The 24,661-nt window shown below is 46.5% G+C and overlaps 1 long non-coding RNA gene across 1 annotated transcript in view; it reads right to left on the bottom strand.

The window, feature by feature from the left end:
* Positions 1-24,199, bottom strand: part of LOC137656838 (uncharacterized) — a 28,012-nt gene extending 3,813 nt beyond the window's left edge. Inside the window, exons 1-2 of the long non-coding RNA XR_011047025.1 lie at positions 24,080-24,199; positions 23,730-23,867 (exon numbers count right to left, since the gene is read on the bottom strand). This is a non-coding gene — a long non-coding RNA (uncharacterized lncRNA). The remainder of the gene's footprint in view (positions 1-23,729; positions 23,868-24,079) is intronic.
* Between the last annotated feature and the right edge of the window lie 462 nt (positions 24,200-24,661).

Raw genomic sequence — 24,661 nt, 5'->3', positions numbered from 1 at the left:
CCAAAGCAGTTCACTGCTTATCGCAGCGCTAGGCGACGGGTTTTTAACACTACCTGCCGCCACCACAACATGTTTTATTTCATGCACTTTCTTCGTATAGTGTCTGTAAAAGACCTGGTTGATCTCCACTCAGTGTATGAGCGGAGTCTACCAAAGCCCCCGTGTTGGAAGAAGTTCCGTGAAGAAGCAATCTTCTTTGGATCGTGACCTGCGGGTGAGCTGTCAGGATCCGCTCTGCGAATAAGTGAACGAGCATTGCTCTCAGTTATCTTAGGGATATATTTTGATCCTGAGGTTTTGCCTCGGAAGAGCTTTCCTTCCTTGAAGTCTGAAGTTCTACCAAGATAGACCTTAAGACACTCTACTGAGCATAGAGACACATCTTCCTTCAGTGGGCAGATTCTCCAAGGACCCCACTTTTTGATGGGTAGCTCGTTCTCAGCCAGAAAGGCAGGATCAGGAAAGGGGTTCAGTTCTCCTGGTTAGGAACTGAATATGGCCTACAATCCTGATAGGGTCAATATTTCACTAACTCTAGCCCCTGAGGCTATTGCGAACAGAAATGATATTTCCATTATAAAATAAATTTTTGAACATACTTACCCGGTGGATATATATATAGCTCAAGTCCCCGACGTCACAGTAGAAACTCAAAACCCGCGGCAATCGCAGATTGAGCAGCCAGGTGTACCACCAGTGAGCCCTCACGCGACGGTACCTAGAACCATTCCATGTTTCCTCAGATTTTCCATGCTCATAGGGAGTTAAATTATATATACAGTATCCACCAGGTAAGTATGTTCAAAAATTTATTTTATAATGAAAATATCATTTTTAAACATCTGACTTACCCAGTGGATATATATATAGCTGATTGACACCCTTGGTGGAGGGTCAGAGACAGCCAACATTGTTGGAATATTACTTAAGAGTTAAATAACAAGCTTAAGGGTTCGTACTTGATAAGGAAGCTGACTTTATGATACTACTCATTAGTCCGCTTTCCTTATGAGACCCTGCGATCCACTCAGGGGGCTGAAAAGATCTCTAGGAGCTGTCAAAACTGTATAAATACCTCACTATGACAGGACCTCAACCAATACCCTGGTTCCGGGCTCTCTCAAGGAACAAAATTGACCACCTGCTAAAATCAATGATTGAGGAAGACTGTCGATCAATCTCCAAGCAACCATAAAATACAAAAGTTCCAAGAGAAGAAAAGGGTATTAGGATTATGGGAACATAATGGTGGATCCTGCCCCCACTACTGCACTCGCTGCTACGAATGGTCCCAGAGTGAAGCAGTCCTCAAAAAGAGTCTGGACATGTTTCAAATAATGTGAAGCGAACACAGATTTACTCCTCTAAAAGGTTGTGCCCTTAATGCTTTGCAATGATCTATTTTGCTTGAAGGCCACCGAAGTTGTTACAGTTTGAACTTCAAGCATCTTGGCCTTTATAAAAACTTACAGTCTGCCTTACTGCAAAGTGCATGAGCCTCTTAATTAAGAGCCTGATGAAGAATAAAAGCCCATTCTTCGACATCTGTAATGAGGGCTTCTAGACTGAGCACCAAAGAGCTTCCGACTAGGCTCGCAACTCTTTCGTTCAATTCAGATATAACTTCAGGGCTCTTACTGAGCACAGGACTCTAACTCCTCGCCAGCCACATCCGAAAGGTTTGGAATCTCAGAAGCCTTGGGTCAAGGTTGAGAAGGGCGTTCGTTCTTGGCGAGAAAGCCTAACTGCAATGAGCAGATAGCTTAGGGGTCTCGAAAAAAAACAATCATTTAAGCTAAAAGCATGAATCCCACTGACTCTGAGCTGTCGCCCTACTGACCAAAAATAGTGTCTTCATCGTGAGGTCCTTAAATGAAGCTGAATGCAAGGGCTCAAACTTGTCACTCATAATGAACTTCAGGACAATATTCAGATTCCAAACTGGTGAATCCTACAGCTGTTGCTTTGATGTTTCAAATGATTTGAGAAGTTTCTGTAGGTCTTTAACATTAGAAAGGTCCAAGTCTTTGCCATGAATACGGTTGCTAACATACTCTTGTATCCTATGATGGTAGAGGATAACAAAATTGCATTTCCTTCGAAGATGTAACAGGAAGTCAGCAATCTGTGTTATAGAAGTACTGTACTGGGCGAGGAAAGAGAGTTGACTCTGCACCCCTCTCTAACAAACCTCGCTTCCCCAACTTACCTAGATTGTTAAACCTTGATGGAAGAAGTACTCCTTGCTCCTGCAATAGCTCTAGTTGCTTCCTTCGAAAAAATCTCTCGTTCTTGTGAGTTTTTCGATAATCTGAAGACAGTTAGATGAAGAGCTTGGAGATTTAGATGGTACCTTCCAAGTGGGGTTGTTTGAGTAAATCCACTCTTAATGAAAGACTTCTTTGAGTGTCTACCATCCTTTGCAGTACCTCTGTGAACCACTCTCTGAGGGCCAAAAGAGGGCCACTAGAGTCAATCCGTTCCTTTCGTGTGACACAAACTTTTGCATCACTTTGTAATGAATTGAACAGTGGAAATGCGTACAAGTCCATGTCACGAGATGTTGGATGCTCGGGGTCGCATTCTGCTTTATGGTTCACATCGCGTCCCGATAGACACTCGACGTCACGTCCTGCAGGATGTCATGTTCCGCTGGAAGCTCGACGTCCCGATAGGTGGACGTTCGACGTCACATCTGTCTGCTTGACTCCTTGGGTAAAAATGGCTAAAATACAACATTTAACTAGGGAGTTGTCATGACGTTCGTCATCAAGAACACCTCAACTAGTAGCTTCACTACGCTTGGCGTCCAGGTGTGAAGTTGCCCGACGCTCAGGGTCCAGGCCTGCTACTCTCTTGTTGTTCGCAGGCTGATAAAAAAGCATGAACGAGGAGAGCTTCTGTTGCATATCTAGCAGCATAATAAAAATAGGGTCAACATGTTGTGGTACAGGAGACGTCACATCTACCACAAACTCTCTTTCTACACCGTTTAAAAAACACGCAGAGCGTTCAGAAAACGATAACCAGTTTGACGGTGGAGAAGGAGCATGACCGGATGTCATGCTAGGCTCAGACAACTGTCCTGCAACTGGGTGAGTTGGACGTTATTAGACAGTTGCTGACATCCTTAAAGGATGTTTGGTAGGAGAGTTTTCTTCGGTAGAATGAAAAAACACTCAAGACTGCTCCAAAGACTACAACCAGAAGCTTGCGGTGTCATGATAGGACGCTGATTGACCGTGTCCACCTTCCTCTTCAGAGGTCTGGAAGTTGACGCCAGCCTCGTCTGGGCGTTGCGTCATGCGAAGATGACGCAAAACTTTTACCTCACCTTTCCTATGATGAAGGTGAGCGTCCTGGGAAGCGTCAATAGGTATGCATGAGGAAGCGTCTGCTCGGGAGCTAAAGCCTCTCGTTTCCTTTGTCGTTCGACATTCCTTCTCCCAGGGGATAGGGAGCTTGGAAGAAGTTTATGGTCGACATTCCTTGGAAGAGGTCTATGGATAAGAAGAACGACAGGTCCTAACAGACGCACCCTCTATTTGAGGTGTGGTGCTGAGACCGAAACAAAGAGCCCAAAACTGGACAACTTCCTCCTATACACGAACCTTCAGGTATTGCTTGAAGTTCGGATGGATGAGGATGTGGATGTAAGCATCCTGGAGGTCTAAAGAGACCATCCAGTGGACCTTTCCTACTGCGGTAAGGACTGATTTCGATGTCTCCATGGAGAACTTTGTCTTCTGAACAAAGGCGTTGAGAGCAGTGACATCCAGGACCGGACAATAGCCTCCCTCTCCAAAAAGAGAGACATTTGTGCATAGCCTGTCTCTTTGGCTCCTCTGTATTTGGTCTGTCACTACTGCGAACTGGAGAGAGCCCAGTACTCTTTCCTGTTGGCGTTTTGAAATCCTCTTGTGTTAGATTAGTCTCTTGACAGACGCAGATATTTCTCTCCTCTTCTTTAATAGAATGGAGAGGTGGTGTGACTGCAAGTTCCCATAGATTCCTAACCATTGAAACTTGTGAGCTGGAGAAAGGCAAGACTTCTAGCGATTGATCTTGAAGCTCAGGTGTTCCAGGAACTGGATCACCTTTCCGGCCACTTGCAGACAAGTAGTCTTGGATGATGCCCGCACCAGCCAATCGTCCAGGTATGCTACTACTTGTACTCCTTTGGAGCGTAGTTGCAGGATGATCGTGTCCGCTAGCTTTGTGAATACCTTTGGGGCTATGTTTAGTCCAAAGGACATGGCTGTGAAGACATATTTTGGCTTCTGTAACCTAAATCCTAAGTAGGAGGGGAGGGGGCGACTGCCTGGTAGGTGCCAGTAAGCATCTGCCAGATCTATTGAGAGTGTGTACGCCCCTTTTTGGTAGAAGGGTTATTATGTGTTGCAATGTAAGCATCCGGAACTTGTTGAGTGGAGACAAGTCTAGAATGACTCTGGGTTTGTCCGAGTCTTTCTTGGGAACACAAAACAGCCTTCCCTGGAATCTTGATGGACTTCGCTTTTCTCATTACCTTCTTATTCAAGAGTTCTGAGGTATGTTCTTCCAATAAGGGGGTGGAGTGTTGGAAGAATTTTGGAAAAGTGGGGTGGATTTTTGTTCCATTTCCAACCAAGTCCATTCGTAATTTGGCTGTGGACCAAGGATCGAAGGTCCAACGATCCCGAAAGTGGAAAAGTCTGCCTCCTACCTGGAACCTCTCATTGTTTAGAGGTTCCTGAGGACTTGTTTCCGTGACCGCGTCCTGCTCCACCCTTGGGGGGTTTCCGGAGGATCCTCTTTTTGGGCCCTTACCTTTGTATGGCCAAAAGGTGGTCAAGGTCACAGTCGGAAATTGTGCAGTTCTAATGAAGATTTCCTCTTTGAGAACAAGCCCCACTTTTGGAGAAGGTTCCTATTCTCCGTGGTGGCTTTGGCAATGACTTCTTGGACCACTTGCTGTGGGAAAGGGTCTTCGCCCCAGATACATGATGAAATCGGTATTCTGGGTTCGTGTTACACCGTTGTTGCGGCAAACACATGCTCTCTACAGGTCCTTTTTGACCTGAGAAAAGCATACAAATCCATTACAAGGGTGGGGCATTATTTAACGCCTCCACACATTTCCAAGCAGTTCTGATGAGATAGGGAGACGGCAAGACTATCTTTCGTCTCCTGGTTCCTTCTCAAAAGATGGTTTGGCAACTTTGGAAAGTTCTCATTAGACTGCTAGCCTGCTATCTCCAGATCCAACTTCGAGACGGAGAAGGTTAGATGTACCTCTTTCCACTTCTCCTCGCAGGTGGGCATAACTAGAGATAATGGTTTGCATTTCTCTAGGATTGGGCAGGGTTTGCCCTCTTCGACTGCTCTCATGACACAGTCTAGGGCTTTCCCCGAAAGGGGGAAGGCTCTAGAGGAAGGAGCAATGAAGGCTGGGTGCTTCTTGCTCAATGCTGAGACTTTGGAGTTAATATACCCGGCTCCTTTCTGGGTCTTGGTAAGGATGGCTTGTGCCTTGTCATGGTCGAGGACAATGACTTCCTTCGGTATAGTCTCCTCGCGGGATGTAGGTTCATCTCGCAGTTTCACATAGCAATCTGGGTACGCTGAAAGCTGGGCCAGAATTGAAGCTCTTCAAGGGGTTTGGACCCCAACTTCTCAGAGATATAAAGCTTCCCATTCAACATGGGCATGTGTTCCGTCAAACCTCCAGGGGTTGGTTTCGGAGCAGTGAGGGAGGTCAGATATTTTAAGGGGCTTAGCGGAGCCCCTAGAAGCGCCAGGGCGTTTCCCTTCCTGTACCTCTCTCTTCATCTCTTTGAGATCTTGCTTATTCTCCTCTTGTTCCTTCCGAAACAGGGTCAACATCTGCTGGATCGACTCTAGGAGCGCTTCGCTCCTGCCGACCTGTCTAGCCAGTTGGGGAGTTGGGGCTGAAGAGGTTGATGGCATAGGTTGATATGCCGACATAGTGAGCTGAGGGACCTCAGTCACCGTCGAAACGGATCCTTCTTCCTCCGTGAGTGGTTGAACCACTCCTTATTCAGGGCCTTCTTGCAGTGGGTTCTGTCCGGTCTCAATGGACACCTCCGACATCCGTTCTTGGTGGATGTCCAAGCCTTGAAGTGCCTTGTTGATATCCGCGTCCACTGTCCGTTGGATAAAGGGAGGCTGGACCTGTACCTGAGACACAAACGTATTCGATTGACCCTTAGGGAACTAGGCACTTCAGAGATTTGTTAAGTAGGTAAGGTCCCAGAGAGTTCTTCTGGAAGCCTCATACTCACCTTCAAAGGGTTTCCCTTGCTGTATCCCTAGACTTCGTAGTGTCAGGGATATCTTTTCCAAATCCGTCCGTCAGCAAGGTCAAGCGATTGGAGCGACCCTTCGGGTCCCGGTACCTCCGGGATCCAGATACGATGCAGCAGGGGCATAAGACCTGTACATCGTATGCCCACAAAGTTCTTACTCTTGTGGTTGCAGAACACAACTGTACAATTCGCCATTGGCTCCTCCTGTAAGGGAGAAAAAGGGTGAATGAGTACTAGGTTGTTTATATCATTGATATAATGCACGCTTAAAATACGGGTCACAGTACCTCAGGGATCCAGATACGATCCACCAGGGGGCATGAGACCTGTACATCGTAGGCCCACAAAGCTCTTACTCTTATGGTTGCAGAACACAACTGTACCCTTCACCATTGGCTCCTCCTGTAGAGGAGAAAAAGGGTGAAATGAGTACTCAGTTGTTTATGTCATTGATATAAATGCACATGCTTACCAATAGTATTGCTTACTATTATTTGTAATAGCTTAGGATAGTAAGCTAGAAAAGAAGTAGGAAAGACACACGTGTTTCCTCTCCAGGCAATTGCTGACACCTCCGTCAGTATTAATATTTTTAATTTCTTTATTAGGGAAAATACAGAGAGGAATAACTCTCGTACGTAGAGCCGGAGTCAGTGAATATTTACACTAGCTCCTCCACTTGTAGAATATTAATACTGAACAGTAATAATTAGTGTCCCGATGATCTAGGATTCATCAGGATGTTGAAGGAATAGTTCACCTCAACATTTTATTCGGTCTCAACAATAGACTGTGAACGGATACACAGAGTATGTTGGAAAGATTTATACTACTGTATCATTATATACTGTAGTTTCTAGCTGCTGTATTGTTATACTGCAGGAATACTGTATTATCATATACTACTGTAGTTTTACCAGTTTACTACCGGGGTTAAATGATCGGGAGAGAGAAAGAATGGGAAGGACGACTCCGTATTATTATAGTTTAGTACAATAATTGGAAGTGTAGGGGGCTACTGCCTTCTTCCCAGAATGAGAGTTCTAATGGAAGGGGAGGAATGCATTTGATTCTAGCTTTCATCCAGCCACAAATTCTGTTGCCGACTGTACTGCCGGTTACAAGGTTTGTAGAAGGCAGTCCAAGAGAGGACTGAAGAATTCTCAACGGTATGGGTTTCCCACCGGCAGCCGTCAGGGCCGGCTCAGCCTTTCCCGGAGCTTTGCTTCCATTAGGGAGTCGGTCGAGGCGGTAACCTAACCGCCGCTTGTAGGAACCCGGCTGGTAACCCAGTCAGCCCGGCAAACGGGAATGATTGTAGAATACCGGCCAAAGGAAATTTGTGACGGCTAGGCCCGCACTAAAGGACAAAAGGGGGAGGGAAAAGGGTCTTATAGTTTACAGGGGAGAAAGGTGGCAGCAAGTATGCCGCCTACTTTCGGCAGTAATTCAAGGGAGCATAGCTTCCTGTATTGGCGCAGTCGTGGGCGGCAGGGGAACAAGAATTCCCCCGTCGGCGACATTGCCGGATATAAGACATGTCTTCTAGTCTACAAGGAGAAAGGTGGCGGCAATTATGCCGCCCACTTTCGGTTGCAGACTAGGGAAGCCTAGCTTCCTTTGCCGACAACGTCATAGCCGGCAGAGGAATAAAGATTCCTTTGTCGATGACATTGTCGGCTACAAGACAATACACCCTGAGTTACTGTCATACAGTACTTCAAAGCCGGGATACTCGCCGGTAAGACACTATCCATGTCAAGCCGGAGTTAACTACTCGTTGGCGATGACGGAAGATAGGGTTGCTGCCTGGGATAGCGGCAATCAGGGGGAGAGAAGGGTTTATCCTCTTTTCTCTAAAAGAGAAGCGTATCAAATTACAGTACACCAATAATTCTAGGGGATATATATATCCCCGACCGAATTAATAGAAACGATACTAGAGGTTAAACAATGGGATTAACGTTACTAACGTATACTAAACGGGTTAGGCTAGCTTAACTCAAGTGGGGACCACGGCTACGAGTGATACCACCGAGGCCCTATCGTATACAAAAGAAACGTTATATTTTGGAAGAGGAAATATTACATGTGTATATGCTATCTTCACTAGTATAATTTTGCCTAACTAGCTAGAAAATTCTTTATAGCTAAATACCGGGAACGTCGCACTACTAACTAAATAATTGCCGTTATGACGTGTGACAGCGGTCTCAAAATGGCCGCCTCCAGAGATGGCAGTGCTCCGCTTAACACGCCTAAATTATGTTAATTTAACTGTGAGAAGGGAGCTAAAAATTATACACAGGAAAGATTAAATACTCAACTTTCCAGAGGATGAAGATGCTGGAGATTGCATGATAATATTCCTTGAAAACAGTAACAACACCGAGAGAAACCTCGGAGAGCACCGTGCTTAAATGCTACGTTCAAAGGAATGATGGGCCGTAGCAGTACAGGGAGGGGGTCCACCGTGTACCTTGATAACGGCTCCCCTTCGTTCGCCACTCTTCCCCCTCAAAGAGTAAAATCTATTCGGGGTGAGGATTGCTATGTGTCGCATCAAAAAATACGTCCCGATATCATGCGATATCCTTCAAGATATATTAAGGATACTCGCGCCAGGAGTTCTAGAGCATGCTGGCACAAGTAGAATTATTAAGTCTATGGCCTTATTAGAAAGTGAACTAGCACTCCCAGAAGGTGTGCATGGGACATCATAAGCATGAATGAAAGTGCGGGCTAGGAGACTTTACAAGTGAAGAATGATGAGGTTGGCAATACATATTCACACATGTAGGGCTAAAGTCTGATTATTGAACTCGGGAAGAAGATCTTGCTCAAGAATAGTCCTCATTCAAGGATTGCATCCGACAGAGCAAAGAGGGCATGTACAAACAGGTGAGGTTGTGTGCACAGTCAAGGGCACGCACAGGCGTGGGCGAGAGCATGTGCGAGGTCTCAAGAAGCAATCATAACATTTCTCTCCTCCTCCACACAGAGTTATCGTCGTAGTCTTTATCTTCAGCAAAGGAAGTCAAGGGGATTCCTGGAGCTGCGCTGTCTCATCCACTGGGAAAGAAATTGTAGGAGTCATGTATACAACCCTACTGTTCGGTCTTTTGGACTTCTTTGTCCATAAAAGGGAAAAGTAGGTCGGAGCCCTTCCATCTCGACTGGCAGTGTGAGAAGAGACGAAGGCGAGGCAAAAGTGGAGGAGGAACTTGAAGTTCTACTAAGGGTCGTTCAGGCCAATGCCGGTCCAACAAGGAAGATATCACATGAACTCTATAAATAGGCATGACAACCTGGAGATAAGTCTTTAGCACCTTTCAAGGAACAGAAATACGCTGAAGGTCTTCTGCTTAACACTGCGTCATTAAAATATTCTTCTTCCGGCGGTGCGCATCGATATCTAAGGATTGCCACACTCTTTAGGACTATGTTGTCATCATCACCTGACCACACAAGCGACGTAATAAACAGTAAACCAAAATACTGTCTAAGAGGAACAAGTATGTGGACATTGGCTGGTAGAGGAAACTGTCACACAGCTACAGTACAGGTATCTGGAAACCAATGCAAATCCGTCCTTCCTTCTAAATATCCCTCGCAGATGACGATCTGCCAACACATTTATCTATAAGAAAAAGCAAACGATTAAAGCAGCCAGTTGAGAGCACCGAAAGCGCGACTGTACTAACCAGAGGCTGAAAAAGTGAAGGCTTAGTTACCAATCAGGTGGGCAGGGCTTCCCCCACCACACAGCAGTAACTACAGTACAACCACCTGAAAGCATACTCCTAATAAAGGATGAGTGTTTGTATTTGCGAAGGAACAAAGGCAATACTGTACTGTAGTCAATTCCACTACCATTTCCTTTAAAAGGTCAATATCTCGCTACATATTAGTTTGTACTTGAGGAAACCGTGATTGAGGAGAGGAGGAAACTGTAAGGGGGGAGAGGAGGAAACGTGAATGGTTGATAGAGTGACAGTAGAAGGATGAGATGGCAAAGGAAAAGGAATATCACTCGAAACCTCATCATCTAAAAGATTCTAGAACTTGACTTACCAACCTAACTCTTTCCTAGCTCTTTTATAGGCTTCATTCTTTTGTTTAGTTAGAGTTTTATGTTTAATAAAGGATAACTTATCCTTGCATTAATTCTGCAAATTATAAACACAGAATTCATCTTCTACAAAAGGAGAGAGGATCATATAAATAAGGTATGAATGGCTTCATCTACAACATTTTTACACCATAAAGATGACAAACTTAAAAGTAATTTGTATTTTTCCCAACGATACAAACCTTGAGCTCTTTATTAGGGAAAATACTTTCAGTGAAGCAAGAAGACTTGCCACAAGACTTTTAGTGAGGTGTAACTACCCCATAGGGATAGTACTAGCTACCCCACGCACATATACACCTATGTTGTCTCTTCATTTTTTATTTCAGGCAGGACTTGCAGGGGGATAGGTGCTGGCAGGCCAAATCTGTATAGAGAGATCACAGTTTGTATAGTTAGAAAAAACAAATTACTTTAAATTTGTCATTTATTCCTTTACTAAATACAACCCCTTTCACTCTTTATTAGAGATGACTCACCCCTAAGGTGGGTGGAAGTCCTAACCAACTGGCTGGTCTTTGACCCGCGATTTTCCACCTTCGTATTAATCACGCATAAGGGGAGAAAACCATGAGGCCTCACTAAAACTCTGTGCAATAGCACGCTTTAGAAGCTTGAGCAATCCGTGTGGTTGTGTGATATTAGCAATGTGACTAGTTTAGGTAACAATCCTCAGATACGTAGGAATCTTAGAACCAACCATAGACGTTACCCAATCCCACCTTGCCAGGGGGGTATAGGGATGCAACAAGTATATATCTCCATACCAGGTTACAAAAGGGATATGGTTTTACCTGCAGACAGAGGAGACCAGCTTGCAGAGTACCGTAAGTGCGGTTCCCCAAGAGAGGGGGACAAGATGAAAGAAAGAAAGAGCCCGTCATTCTTATCATTCATCCCAGACTTAATCCTGGGTGACCTCTGCCCTCCACCATCTGCTACTTGAGGTGTTTAAACCACTTGTTGTGCAGCCACCGCAGGACCAAAGGAGAACGTCTCCAATCTCCTGTGGGTCACGTGTTGCAGGTAAAGGTCATGTGATGCTTCTACACACCAGCTTGAAGGACCTGTGTCACAGCGTAGCTCTTCTTAAACGCTAAGTGAGTACATATGCCCCTAATGTTGTAAGCTCTCAATTTCCTCATCTGCAGAGAAGGGTCAGGATTCAAGGCCCGGTCTATGACCTTGCGAATCCATGCAGAGATCGTGTTTTTGGTGATCCTCCTTTTGACCTTCCCCATGCTGACTAAGAGTGCTCTCACTCAGGGGCAAGCTCCTTCAGTTCTCTTGAGATAGCACCTCAAGGTCTTCACTGGGCAAAGTAGCAGTTGATCTAGATCATCAGTTACATTACAAAGACTCTCAATCCAGAAGGGCCGAATCTAGTATCAGGAGCAGGAACCTGGAGACGAGCACGACTGTATTGGTCCTTAAGCGAGGTAGCGAACCGAAGGGCGATCACAAATAGAGAAATCATCAGGCACTGGACGCGGTTGCTGGAATTCCATGAACCTGGAAGCGAGCTAAAGCCAGAACTGGGAGAGGCAAGGAGACAGGATGAGGAAAATTTAATAGAAGAGATGAGTCGGCTAGGAAAGACGATTCAGCAAGGCGAGACGAGTTTGCTGAGCGAACTAGAAGGGCGAGTGAAGGCGGATAAACGCTGGAAGCGTCAAACTCACTAGGGGCGAGCAGCATAAAAGTACAATAACCCTCTATTAGTACCTCGTGGCAAAGACCACTCCAGGCAGGACCGAAAGCGCATACGGAAAAGGTGTCCACCACGAGTAGCAGGAACAAGTTTCGGACTTTGACTATCTAACGCTGGCTGAGCAAGCTCAGAACAAGGTTAGAGTGACAGCGTCAGCCAGATGATCAGGAACTGCAGCAGGCGCAGGCAATGAAGACAGTGATAAGGCAGGAGCAGCAACTTCCACTGGGACAAGAACATGCTTCGGACTTTGCACTCCCTCCGCTGGCAACCATCACAGAACGAGGGAGTGCGTCGTCGTCAGTGCTGAAGGAAACCATCTGGGAGAAAAACCTAACCTGCAAATGAGGAAGGTATCCCCAGAGAGGCACAGGAACATGCTTCAAACTTTGCAATCCTTATGCCAGCTGCAATCGCCGAACGATGGAGTGCATCACCGTCAGAGCTGAAGCAAACCACTAGGGAGAAAACTTGTGAACGGGAAAGGAGTCCTTTGAGAGGAACAGGAACATACTTCAGACTTTGCACTCCCTCTGCCGGCTAACCGCAGAATGAGAGACTGTGTTGTCGTCAGCTCTAAAGAAAACTACTCGGGAGAACAACTAACCTGTGAACAGGAAACTTTGCGCTCCCTATGCCAGCTGCTATCGCAGAACGAATAAGTGCATCGTCATCAGCTCTGAAGAAAACCACTCGGGAGAAAACCTAACCCGCGAATGGAAAAGGTGTCCCCTGAGAGGAGCAGAAACATGCTTTAGACTTTGCACTCCCTCCGCCAGCTGCTATCACAGAACAAGGAAGTGCATCATCATCAAATCTGAAGAAAACCACTCACGAGAAAACCTAACCAGCAAAACAGGATAGGTGACCCCTGAGGTACACAGAAACATGCTTCAGCCTTCGCCCACACTCCACCAGCTACCATCACAGAACCAGGGAGTGCGTCGTCGTCAACAATGAGGAGTGAGTCCAAGGTCGAACTCTGGGTCGGCTGCAAGTGGCCTTCCCGCCGTAGAACTTGCAGGGTTCAAGCAACATATTCTTCATGACTGGAGGACAGAGCCACTGCACTAGGGGAAGCAGGGGAGTCATCCAGCCTAAGGGTTGTCTGGCATCAAAAGGAAGAGATAGTAAGAAAAGGTTTCTCCGCCCTCAAGGAAAAACCACGGCACTAAGCCGTCTCCTGTGTAAAATAAAAGTGGAAGGCCAGTCAAAAAAGGTTGGGCGGTGGAGAGAGGCCAACGTCCACTCTCCACCAAGCCAAAAGCAAAAGTGGCAAGACAACACAGGTGTGCGTTTGAGCAGGATAGCCAGTACTAACTCTTACAACACCACTAACTAGCGGTGGGTTAGTTATACCTCCCTAAAAGTCTTGAGGCTGGTCTTCCAGCTTCGCCAAAATCATATTCCCAAATAAATTGGGAAATGGGTAGTTTTTAGTAACGGAACAACCAGGTTATACTGACCTCATAAAACCTTACTTTAGCAGAACCAGAAGACGGTGACACGTCTTCTGAAAACTTGAGCAAATAAAGGACACACATTACATGAGCAAAGCTGTACGTGTATGGTAATCTAAAGAATTACTTCCAAATGACTACCTCTACCCCGTCCAGAAAACAATTGTTCAACATCAGATGAGGATGGTTACTAAAACAATAATAAGGATTCAGATAATTTTCCATTCATAGACATGAGCCAACTTATGATTAAAAGGGATATGAACCACTCCTGTTTACCCAAAGGCTATTGCTGATGCATTATGGTTTGAATATAGATGTTGGTAAAAGGTATATTATATACCTTATCATCTTGCTGTAAAAACGGATTTTGAGCGAAGCGAAAAATCTATTTTTGGGTGAGATAGCCATGGCGTCCTGATGGAAGGTTCCTTTTTGGTAGCTTCCTTGGGTAAATAACTACTAAGATATTCCCAGAGAATTTAACCACAGGTTATCACAGAATTCTAACTTCTGGAGCGAGTATCCTAAAGGTTTCCCTTTTAAGACATCGTAGATCAACATGGGACGCATGTATTAACGCGCCACATACCTATCTACACCCCGAACAGAGTTAATGCTTCGGTGTGTAAAGGCGGAGAATAGCTGGGAGCCGTTCCATAGCTAATCTCATCCGTGGCTACTTTTGGTACTCGAGACGTAAACAAACGGGCGCCATTGCTTAAATGACGTCACGTCCGTCTTCATCCTGAAGCCAGTTGCTTGCCGATCACCATGATACAGCAGAGCAGGGTGGGACCTAAAAACTGGACGAAGTAGCAGGGAGGGTCCATCAGGACGCCATGGCTATCTCACCCAAAAATAGATTTTTCGCTTCGCTCAAAATCCGTTTTTTGGGCTCAAGCCATGGCATCCTGATGGAAGAATACCAGAGAATCAATGTATCGTGGTAGATTTTCCCCTATTGGTAAGTGCCAAGGGCTTTGAACAATATAGCATAGTAATCTTAATAAAGAACCGTAGGGAAGAATCTTCCTGCCCCCCTTGGCAGTGAAGTTCCCACGGGCCATGCCGAGATCAAAGTGGTTATTGAAGGGCTATTCACCTTGTTAGAAGAACCTGAAGAACTTGGAGACGAGACTGAATGGTTGGCATTCGTATCGGAACATTCTGGAAGGCAGACAAGTGGTGGTTGGACACTGTGTGCTGAGAAGGTTGGTTTCGTCTCCAGGGTATGAAGAGTAAGTATTCGTATTGGAATATTACGTTGTAAGAGTGAATATAAAATAAGGGTTAGGACCTTAAAATCTCCATGAACCATAAGGAAGGGGATAATAAAACTATGACAGGCATGTATTTCATAGTACGTAGGAACGGATTGAGACGCACAAGTAATAAAATAGGAATTTTATTTCACAGTTGCAGAAATTAAATGAATTGCAGCAATAAGTAAAGTTAATTTACAGTAATTATAATGTACATAGTAATAAAGACTTGCTCTTGAATCTGAAAGGGAATTTCAAATTTATTAGTAGGCACTCGTTCTCGAGGAACGTTAGTCTTTAATTAAAACACATCATGCTCTAGGCATGCGGCACTTGTGTGACGACTATGACATTTCACCTGGGATAAGAACAGTTATAAGAAAGCAGTAAGTGTTTTCGACATCACTATGTATCGCTCGAGGGTCAACATAGGCACCCGAAGAGTTAGAGTCCCAAGTAACTCACTGTTCTATGCAGAGTTAGGTGCAGGTTTCATAACACTACCTGCGGCTACCACAAAATGTTTGACTTCGTGCACTTGTTTCGCACAATGTTTGAAGAAAACACGCGAGGACTTCCAGCCTGTGAAGCTTTTAAGGCTTTCGAAGTCCATACTCTGAAAGAAATTCAGAGACGATGCAACTTTTCTAGGATCGTGACCGGCGGGTGTACTGTCGGGATCCGCTCTGCGAATGAAGTAGGTGATTTTCGCTCTTAGTTGTTTCAGTGACAGGTCGCTGCCCGATGTTTCTCCTTTGAAGAGTTGACCTCCACCAAAGTTCGAAGTCCTGCGAAGATAGACCTTGAGGCTCTCTACTGGGCATAGAGAGGCATCTTCCTTCAGGGGGCATATTCTCCAGGGGCCCCATCTTTTGGTGGGTAATTCGTTTTTGGCGAGAAACGTCGGATCCGGGGAGAGGGTAATGTCTCCTGAATCAGTAAACAGGATATGACCCTCTTCTCTTGATAATGCCACTATTTCGCTGACTCGGGCTCCTGAGGCAAGAGCAAAGAGAAATATAACTTTCTGAGTCAGATCCTTGAGAGGGCATGAATCATTATCCAAGTTGGAGGCGAAATGGAGCACCTTGTCCAATGACCAGGAGATCGGTTTCGGTGGGGGTGCTGGGCGTAGACGAGCGCATGCTTTCGGCAGTTTATTGAAGATGTCGCTGGACAGATCAATTTGGAAGGCATACAATAGTGGTCTAGTCAAGGCCGATTTGCAAGTTGAAATCGTATTGGCTGCTAATCCCTGTCCATGAAGGTGAATGAAGAAGGACATGCAGAAATCAATTGTGATTTCCTTAGGATTTTTTGTCTTGACGAAAGAGACCCATTTTCTCCAAGATGATTCGTATTGCCGTCTTGTGGATTCGGTCTTGTATTCCTCGAGGAAGTCTAGACTTTTCTTCGAGATCCCAAACCTCTTCTTTGCGGCTAGGGAGAGAAAATCATGAGATGAAGGTCCTTGATTTTCGATGATGAAGCGAAGACAGTCGACTTCTGTACTTGTTGGGAGAGAACTGGGCCCAGGAGAGGGATCAGCTTGGGCTGCAGCTCCAGGACCAGGGGGTACCAGTTGCTCCGGGACCACTTGGGAGCCACTAGGGCTGCTGTCCCTTTGAAGGTTCTCAGCTTGGAGAGGACTTTCAGCAGAAGGTTGGTGGGAGGGAACAGGTAGATCTTGGACCATCTGTTCCAGTCCAGTGACATGGCATCCACTGCTTCTGCCTTGGGGTCCTCGTACGGGGCCACGTACCGAGGAAGTTGATTGTTGTCGCTCGTTGCGAAGAGATCTATCTGAAGTTCTGGGACTTGGTGAGAGATGAAGGAGAATGATCTTGCGTCTAGAGACCATTCCGACTCTATCGGGTTTGTCCGAGATAGAGCATCCGCTGTCACGTTGCGGAATCCTTGTAGGTGAACTGCAGACAGGTGCCATTTCTTCTTCTCTGCCAGACGGAAGATTGGGAGAAGCACCTGATTTATCTGGGGCGATCTTGAGCCTTGGCGATTGAGACATCGAACTACCACCGAGTTGTCTAGGGTTAGACGAATATGGATCGAGGGAGGCGGGGAGAGTTTCTTCAGAGTTAGAAGGACCGCCATGGCCTTCAGGATGTTGATGTGAAACGTCTTGAACAGGGGAGACCATGTGCCTTGAGCCTGTTTTTGGTGGGAGTGACCTCCCCAACCCTCCAGCGAAGCGTCCGTGTGGATGTTGAGTGATGGAGGTGGGTGTTGAAGAGGAATGGACCTTTTCAGGGCCTTTGCTTCCGACCACGGCTTGAGGAGAAGTCGAAGTCTGTTTGGGAGCCGTCTCTTGAGGTCTCTTCGAGCGATGGATGCAGAACGTCTCCAGACTCCCGCGGCATCCTTTAGCTGTGCACGAAGCACTGGGTTTGTTACTGAGGCGAACTGTAGAGAGCCTAGAACTCGTTCCTGCTGGCGTCTTGAGATCCGCTTGGATTTCAGTAGTTGCTTGACAGACCCTGCTATTTCCTTCCTTTTCTTCTGGGGAATGGAAAGGCGGTGTGACTGAAGGTTCCATTGGATTCCTAACCATTGGAACTTCTGAGCTGGAGAGAGGCGAGATTTCTTCACGTTTATCTTGAATCCCAGGTGTTCTAGGTACTGGGTGACTTTGCTGCAGGATTTTACACAATCCTCGGGCGATGGAGCCCAGACTAGCCAATCGTCGAGGTAGGCCATCACCTGGACGTCTCGGAGGCGGAGCTGTTGTACTATGGCGTCCGCCAGCTTTGTGAAGATCCGAGGGGCCACATTGAGGCCGAAGGGCATGGCCCTGAAGGCGTAGCTTTTCCTTTGGAGTCGAAATCCTAGGTAGGAGGAAGCGTGATGGTTCATTGGAACGTGCCAGTAGGCATCCGCCAGGTCTATGGAGACCGTGTAAGAACCTCGAGGCAGAAGGGTCCTTATCTGTTGAAGAGTCAGCATCTTGAACTTGTCGTTCGCTATGAACTTGTTGAGGGGGGATAAGTCCAGAATGACTCTGAGTTTGTCGGAGTCTTTCTTGGGGACACAAAACAGTCTCCCTTGGAACCTGGTGGACTTTACCTTCCTTATCACCTTCTTGTTCAAGAGATCTAGGACATATTCTACCAGAAGGGGGGTTGATTGTTGGAAGAATTGCTGGAAGGTTGGGGGTGGTTGAGTCCAACTCCAGCCTAGACCCTTCTTGACGATGCTGTGTGCCCAGGGATCGAAGGTCCAACGATCCTGGAATTGGCGGAGTCTTCCTCCCACCGGAAGCACTTCATTGCTTCTGGTGTCCCGAGGGCTTACTGCCTCGGCCGCTAGCTCCCTTTCCTCCTCTGCCTCTGGAGGGACGGCAAGACGCGTCTCTGCCTGCACCTCTGCTTGAGCCTCTACCTTTGGGACGAAAGGTAGTCGTCTGTTGCTCGAAAGCAGGGGTGAAAACCGGTGACTGTGACAAGACCGGTTGGGTGACCAGCTGAAAGGTCTGCTGTGGCTGAGCTGCCACTTGGGAGGTAGCGGGTCCCGGAAACTGACGTCTTGGTTGACGTTGCTGGGGTTTCTGTTTGGAAGATTTCCTCTTAGGTTGAGGTCCGTCGTCCTGAGAGGATTTCCTCTTTTTTGACATGCCCCACTTGTGGAGAAGGTTCCTATTCTCCGTGGCGGCTTTGTCGGTGATCTCCTTCACAAGGTCAGAAGGAAAGAGGTGTTTACCCCAGATGTTGGAGGAAATCAGCCTCCGGGGTTCATGTTTCACAGTGGCACCTGCGAACACGAATTCACGACAGGCTCTCCGAGCCTTCATGAAGTGGTACATATCTTCACCAGGGTTGCCATGTGGGATTTGGCAAGTACCATGTAGTGGTCTGGTACTCTGGTGTCACAGGCCATGATGTCCAGTTGGACCTGGTGGGACATGGATGCTGCGAGCCTCTCCTTCGTATCTTGTTCCCGACGAAGGAGGTGATCGTTGAGTTTCGGGAGGTCTTCATTAAACTGACGTCCGGCGACGTCAGGATCTAGCTTTCCCACCACGAAAGTATGCTGGATGTCCTTCCAGTGTTGAGCGTCGGGGGGAGTCACTATGGAGAAGGGTCTGCACTCCTCCAGTGCAGGGCAGGCTTTTCCCTCTTCCACAGCCTTGAGGCACGCAGCGAAGGCCTTTTCCATGAATGGAAGGACTGCATCCTCGGGTACAACGTAGGTAGGGTGCTTCTTGCTCAGGGCCGGAAGCTTAGAGCAGGTAAAACCCCTACTTTTAAACGTGTTGGCTAGCATAGCCTGGGCCTTCGCGAGATCGAACACTATCTCCTCTTTTGGTTCGGTCTCTTCTTTAGAGGCAGGTTCAGAGCGAAGCCGGACGTAACAGTCCGGGTAGGCCTCGAAGTTTGGGAAGAACTCCACGTCTTCCAGGGGGACCGTGCCGATCTTGTCGCTGACGAAGATCCTGCCGGTCGCGATAACCATATGCTCAGCATACCTCCATGGGTTGGCATGTGAGCAAGCGGGGAGATCCTTAACCGAGATCTTCTTCGGTTCTTTGGATCCTATCATGGACCTGATGAACTCCTGATTTTCCTTCAGCCTGTCGTCCATGATGGCTTTAATCATCCGGAGCATCTCTTGGGTGGATGGCAAGGGTTCCGGGGTAGTGGAGGTAGACGAGAGAGACACTTCCGTCGGTGTAGGAGTAGGGGCGGTGATGGAAGGAGGAGCGACCTCTTGCTCCGACTCGGTGTATTCCACCTGGTCCTCATCATCTTCAGCACCTTGAGCCATAAGGGTCTCCTCCGTGTCCTCCGAAATATCCGACATGTGTTCATCATCTTCGGAATCCAGGCGGCACTCGTGCATGGACTGGGCCATGACTACATCTGGTTCCACCGTAATTTGGACAGTGGGGATCAAATCCTTGGGCACCACAGAATCAGAGGAGGCCTTTGGGAACAGAAGTGACCTCAATTCTTCAGTGGCCAGGTACGGTCCGGTGGCATTCTTCTGGAAGCCACGCACCCACTTGCGTAGCTTCTCCCGAGAAGTGTCCCTGACCTCCGCTGAGGGAGGGTTATGGAAGGCATCAACTAGGTGAGCCTGGCAGACCGTACAGTTCAGCGGGTCCCAGAATTTCAAATCCCCTTTCTTGTTAGCGCAAGGGGCGTGAGTCCTGCAAGCCGTATGCCCGTAGAAGTGCGGGCGTTTCACAGCGCAGAAGTCGAAGTCACACTTCATCTGCTCCTCCTGCGGAAGAAAGAGAAAATGAGTATGGGGGGAGTCATAAGAATGGCTCTTAAGCTAAGTTAATATTAATCATTAATTTTAACTTGATAAAGGGTGTGATGCACAGAGGATTGAGATAGTAAAGAAACATACTCCGTGCATCCTGCCCGGCTGGTTACCGTAAGCTTCATCCTTGGATAATCCGAGGTGGCCGAAGGCGCAGGATAGAATTCCAGTAGAAGTCCATAGGGCAATGGAATTCCATGGGAATTGCCAAGGATAAGTTTGGGACTGAGGCCACTCAGTCCCAAATTAGGGGGCTAAAGGATCCCCAAGGGTAACTGCTTCCGGCAACCAGCCGCGCTAAGATACACGCAGCATGCTGGAAATCTGAAGAATGCAAAAGGACAGCATGATTACCAGTAGAACAGTACCAAGGTACTGATCCATTAACATAAACAGGCCATCTGGTTGCAGTGTAGGGCTATCAGTATCAGATGATAGCTAGTAGAAGGGGGTGCAAGTCGTCTTGACGCCTCCGGAAGGTTCCGGCAGACCTCCGGCACGCCGGAGGCCGCTCCAGCAGAGTTTCTGGCATTAGGACAGACAATATAAGTCAAGAGTAATACCAGGGTGGCGGCCGCCGGCACAACGGGGGCACGCCGGCAGAGGGAGCGGCGGCTCCGGCAGCCGGAGGATGCCAGATTGGTGACAGGAACAAGGATGGTTATAGCAGAACCGGGTTTCCGGCAGTGGATGCCGGCAATCCGGGGGCCGGCCGGCGGGCGGACGGCCAAGCTATGAGGAAGGGGGAGAGCCATCGGCTGGAAGCCGGCGGCAGGCGGCAGTCCCCCGGCACACGGAGGACTGGCGGCCATGGGGGTATGGGGTGAGTCACCAAGGTAGGAGGTGGGTATCGCCGACAGTGGAGGCGGCAAGGGACCGGCACCCAGATAGTGAAAGAGACAGAGGGAGGGATGTAAGGAGTCCAGCCATGGACTCCCAGACATCCCCCCCTGAGAGGGTGTACCCATGATAGAGGCTGGCTCTATCACCCAGAAGCAGGGGCCGCAGAGGACCGGGAGCTAGGGTAGCCCAAGGGAGGGCTAGGGGACACCCAAAGAGGGGGAGACCCCTGTATACAGAACACATCCAGTGGCTAACCCCATAGGACACTATGAAGGGTATATGTACCAGAGCGGGCTGTACACAGAAGCTCAATGTAGCCCTATCACTCCACCCTAAGGAGGAGTTGTAGGACAGGGGACAGATGGGTATAGACTAACCTAAGTATAGGCTAGGCTATACAAGAGATAGGTGGGGAGGGGAGAAGAGAAGAGTCTTCCATGGAAAGGGTTCTGTACCAGAGCGGCCACTAAGGAAGGGAGGACACTCCCTAACCTAAGGTAAGGCAGCCTGACTGAAACGGTGCATGGGTACAGTTTCAGCAAGGAACAGAATTACCCTTCCAAAACCTAACCTAGAGCAGGGATGAACGTCCTGAACTAGGAAGGATAGAAGACATATCGCTATCGCAGGACAGTCGTAGACTTAGTCCTAGCAATAGAGGAAAGACTAGCCGTTCCTCACTCTCAGGCGCAACCCTAAGGGGGGTTCATTCCCTTAGGGAGGACAGAGAGGCGATAACATACTCTGGTAAGAGCTTGATCCCCTTACGTGGTAAGGGGAGCAAGGCTACACAGAGGGAATGCCCAAGGGCAGGGGGATGAAGGAAGCATATAGGGGTCCTACATGTAGGTTAGGTTAGGAAGGCACACTAACTAACCTATCCCCTATATGGTCCCTGAAGGCGAAAACACTTGCATCACAGTCAATAGTATTGTAAAATAATGCCACTATCTTCATAAGTAAGCCTAGGATCACTGATAAAATCATGCATGAACACTCATATATAGGCGCTCTGGCCTGGGGGCTATAGTAGCCAACTGGTATGGGGTCAATCGATGACCGGTAAAAAAGCGTCAAAACACGATATAAAAGTTCCTAGCTATGAAGACTAAATAAACTAATGTTATCGATTAGTAAATAAGGCCGGAAGCGTTGTTGTGGCTAACTAAATAAGGCATGCAGAACAACAACGATGCCATAAAATGGCGAGTCCGGTAGAGGCACAGCTCTGCCACAAAACAACAATTATCTCGAAAAGTAATATTTACTTTACGGTCAGAGCTTAACTAAACAATACTGGAACCTTGTACTCAACTTTCCAGAAGAAGGCGAGGCCGAAGGTAGCGACATGATAAAGATGCAAGGCGATAAAGATAGCACAGGGGAAATCCGCCTAAGTAAGGCGAGCTACTGTACAAAGGATGAAGACGGACGTGACGTCATTTAAGCAATGGCGCCCGTTTGTTTACGTCTCGAGTACCAAAAGTAGCCACAGATGAGATTAGCTATGGAACGGCTCCCAGCTATTCTCCGCCTTTACACACCGAAGCATTAACTCTGTTCGGGGTGTAGATAGCTATGTGGCGCGTTAATACATGCGTCCCCTGTTGATATACGATGTCTTAAAAGGGAAACCTTTAGGATACTCGCTCCAGAAGTTAGAATTCTGTGATAACCTGTGGTTAAATTCTCTGGGAATATCTTAGTAGTTATTTACCCAAGGAAGCTACCAAAAAGGAACCTTCCATCAGGACGCCATGGCTTGAGCCCAAAAATACTATATTGTATGTACACCCTATTAAATGTCTCATGCATTTTCTATCTTTATTGTTGGTGCAAACCACTCACAACAATAATTATGGGATAAACCCATTGGTATGAGAAAAGCAAAAAAAAAAAATAAATAAATAAATAAATAAAAATAAAGAAACTTTTATTATTTGTATGTCTAAAAGTATAAAAAAAAAAATGTTTCACAGAAAACAGCACCAATCTATACTCGATATCAGTCAAAAAACATTATGGAATATAAAGACGTGACAAACCCAACACAGAAATTCTTCCTAACTTTACCTCCCATAACCTAACCTAATCTATTGTATGGACTGCTACATTCTTCCTGATCAGGTGAGCTTTGGACTTAATTTTACCCATACACCATTAAGATATTTAATTCTCAAGTACTGTAAAATTAGGAAAATTATACCATCCACAATCAATTTATTGGAAAGGGTGTAGGAAAATGAGTAAGGGCAAGATATCTAAGGTTACTGGGGTAGTGTGTACTGCACATAGTTTGGTCTCCAAATTTTATCACAAAAATACTTGTCCACTTGGCTAAAGCACATAGCGCAACATATACCGTTTGCCTGAACAAGAGGAGTAATGAAATAATGCTGAATTGCGAGCGAAACAAGCCACAGCGGAGCAAGGACCAAGAAGTGAATACGGTAATTTGGGTTAGATCGTTGATCAGCATTTTTATAAATAGGCCAACACTTATTAGTGTTGGTGACGACAGACACAGATATGAAGGATTCTCATTTTATAAGGGCAGAAAGTGACCGAACCTCGTCCAACGATCTATAATCATGTACCAATATTGAAATTAATTCTAACCACTGACTTAACCTGGCTTGGACACCAGGTCTCCCTAATACATACATCAGGGTCCTTCATAATAATAATAATAATAATAATAATAATAATAATAATCCCATTTCTTACCTCAAGTTCTAAGTAATTGGAAGCCGTTAGGAAACACACACATTCCTCCTACGTTGAACAGTGTGGTGAATGGGGTCAGCATTCGTTAAATTGAAGAAATTGTGATAACTTCTTATGTACAAGGCAGACATTATCAAACTGAAATAACGTACAAAGATTAGGAAATGTCAGAAAATACATTAAGGAACTTAAACAGGTTAACCGTGAGGATTAGTTAGAGAGCTACATAGGCCCCTTACAAAAGGTGTAATGGGTCTGTCACCGTAAGCTTATGGCTTCGTTCACTTAATCGTCGTTGGAAATCTAACATAAAGTAACTTAAAAAGGTTGCTTCATTTTGTCATATTTACCTGTACACAACGGACGATTTCTATATGGCTGAATGAGAGCACAGAACACACAGGTTAATAGCATTTTGGCCTTCCATATAACAAGGTTATCGTCTACTTATCGAAGAGAAGACCTTTTAGTACACTCGATGTACATAACGTCATCTGTCAATCTTCTTCTTCTCCCCCGCCCACCCCCTACCGGTACCCAGATGCGGCCTCTCCTGGAGTTCAATGCTTTCTATCAAAGACATCCTCTTCTCTCCATATCACCATAACAAATTTGCAATCGCAGACATTATCACGATTATCGTTGTGAAATAACAATGGTTCATTTTTTCCATGCAATATCTAGTCTTAATGGCAATCCAAATACTTAAATCTGAAAAATCAAGTGAAAATTATTTGAGACTAACCAGTAAAAACTGGGACAGACCTACTTCTTGAAATAAAAAAATGGATCATAAGGCTATTGAAAAAAAAAAACGGTTTAGGCCTTGCGAAAAGGATAACAATTTTCAAAATACAGTCAATGAATGCGTTTAATGGATATGAACAATACAAACATAGTTCCATACACAGGGTAAAATAATTTCTAAGAAT

The sequence above is a fragment of the Palaemon carinicauda genome, chromosome 17 (assembly GCF_036898095.1).
Source record: "Palaemon carinicauda isolate YSFRI2023 chromosome 17, ASM3689809v2, whole genome shotgun sequence".
NCBI lineage: Eukaryota > Metazoa > Arthropoda > Malacostraca > Decapoda > Palaemonidae > Palaemon > Palaemon carinicauda.
This window is presented reverse-complemented; position numbering and strand designations above follow the sequence as displayed.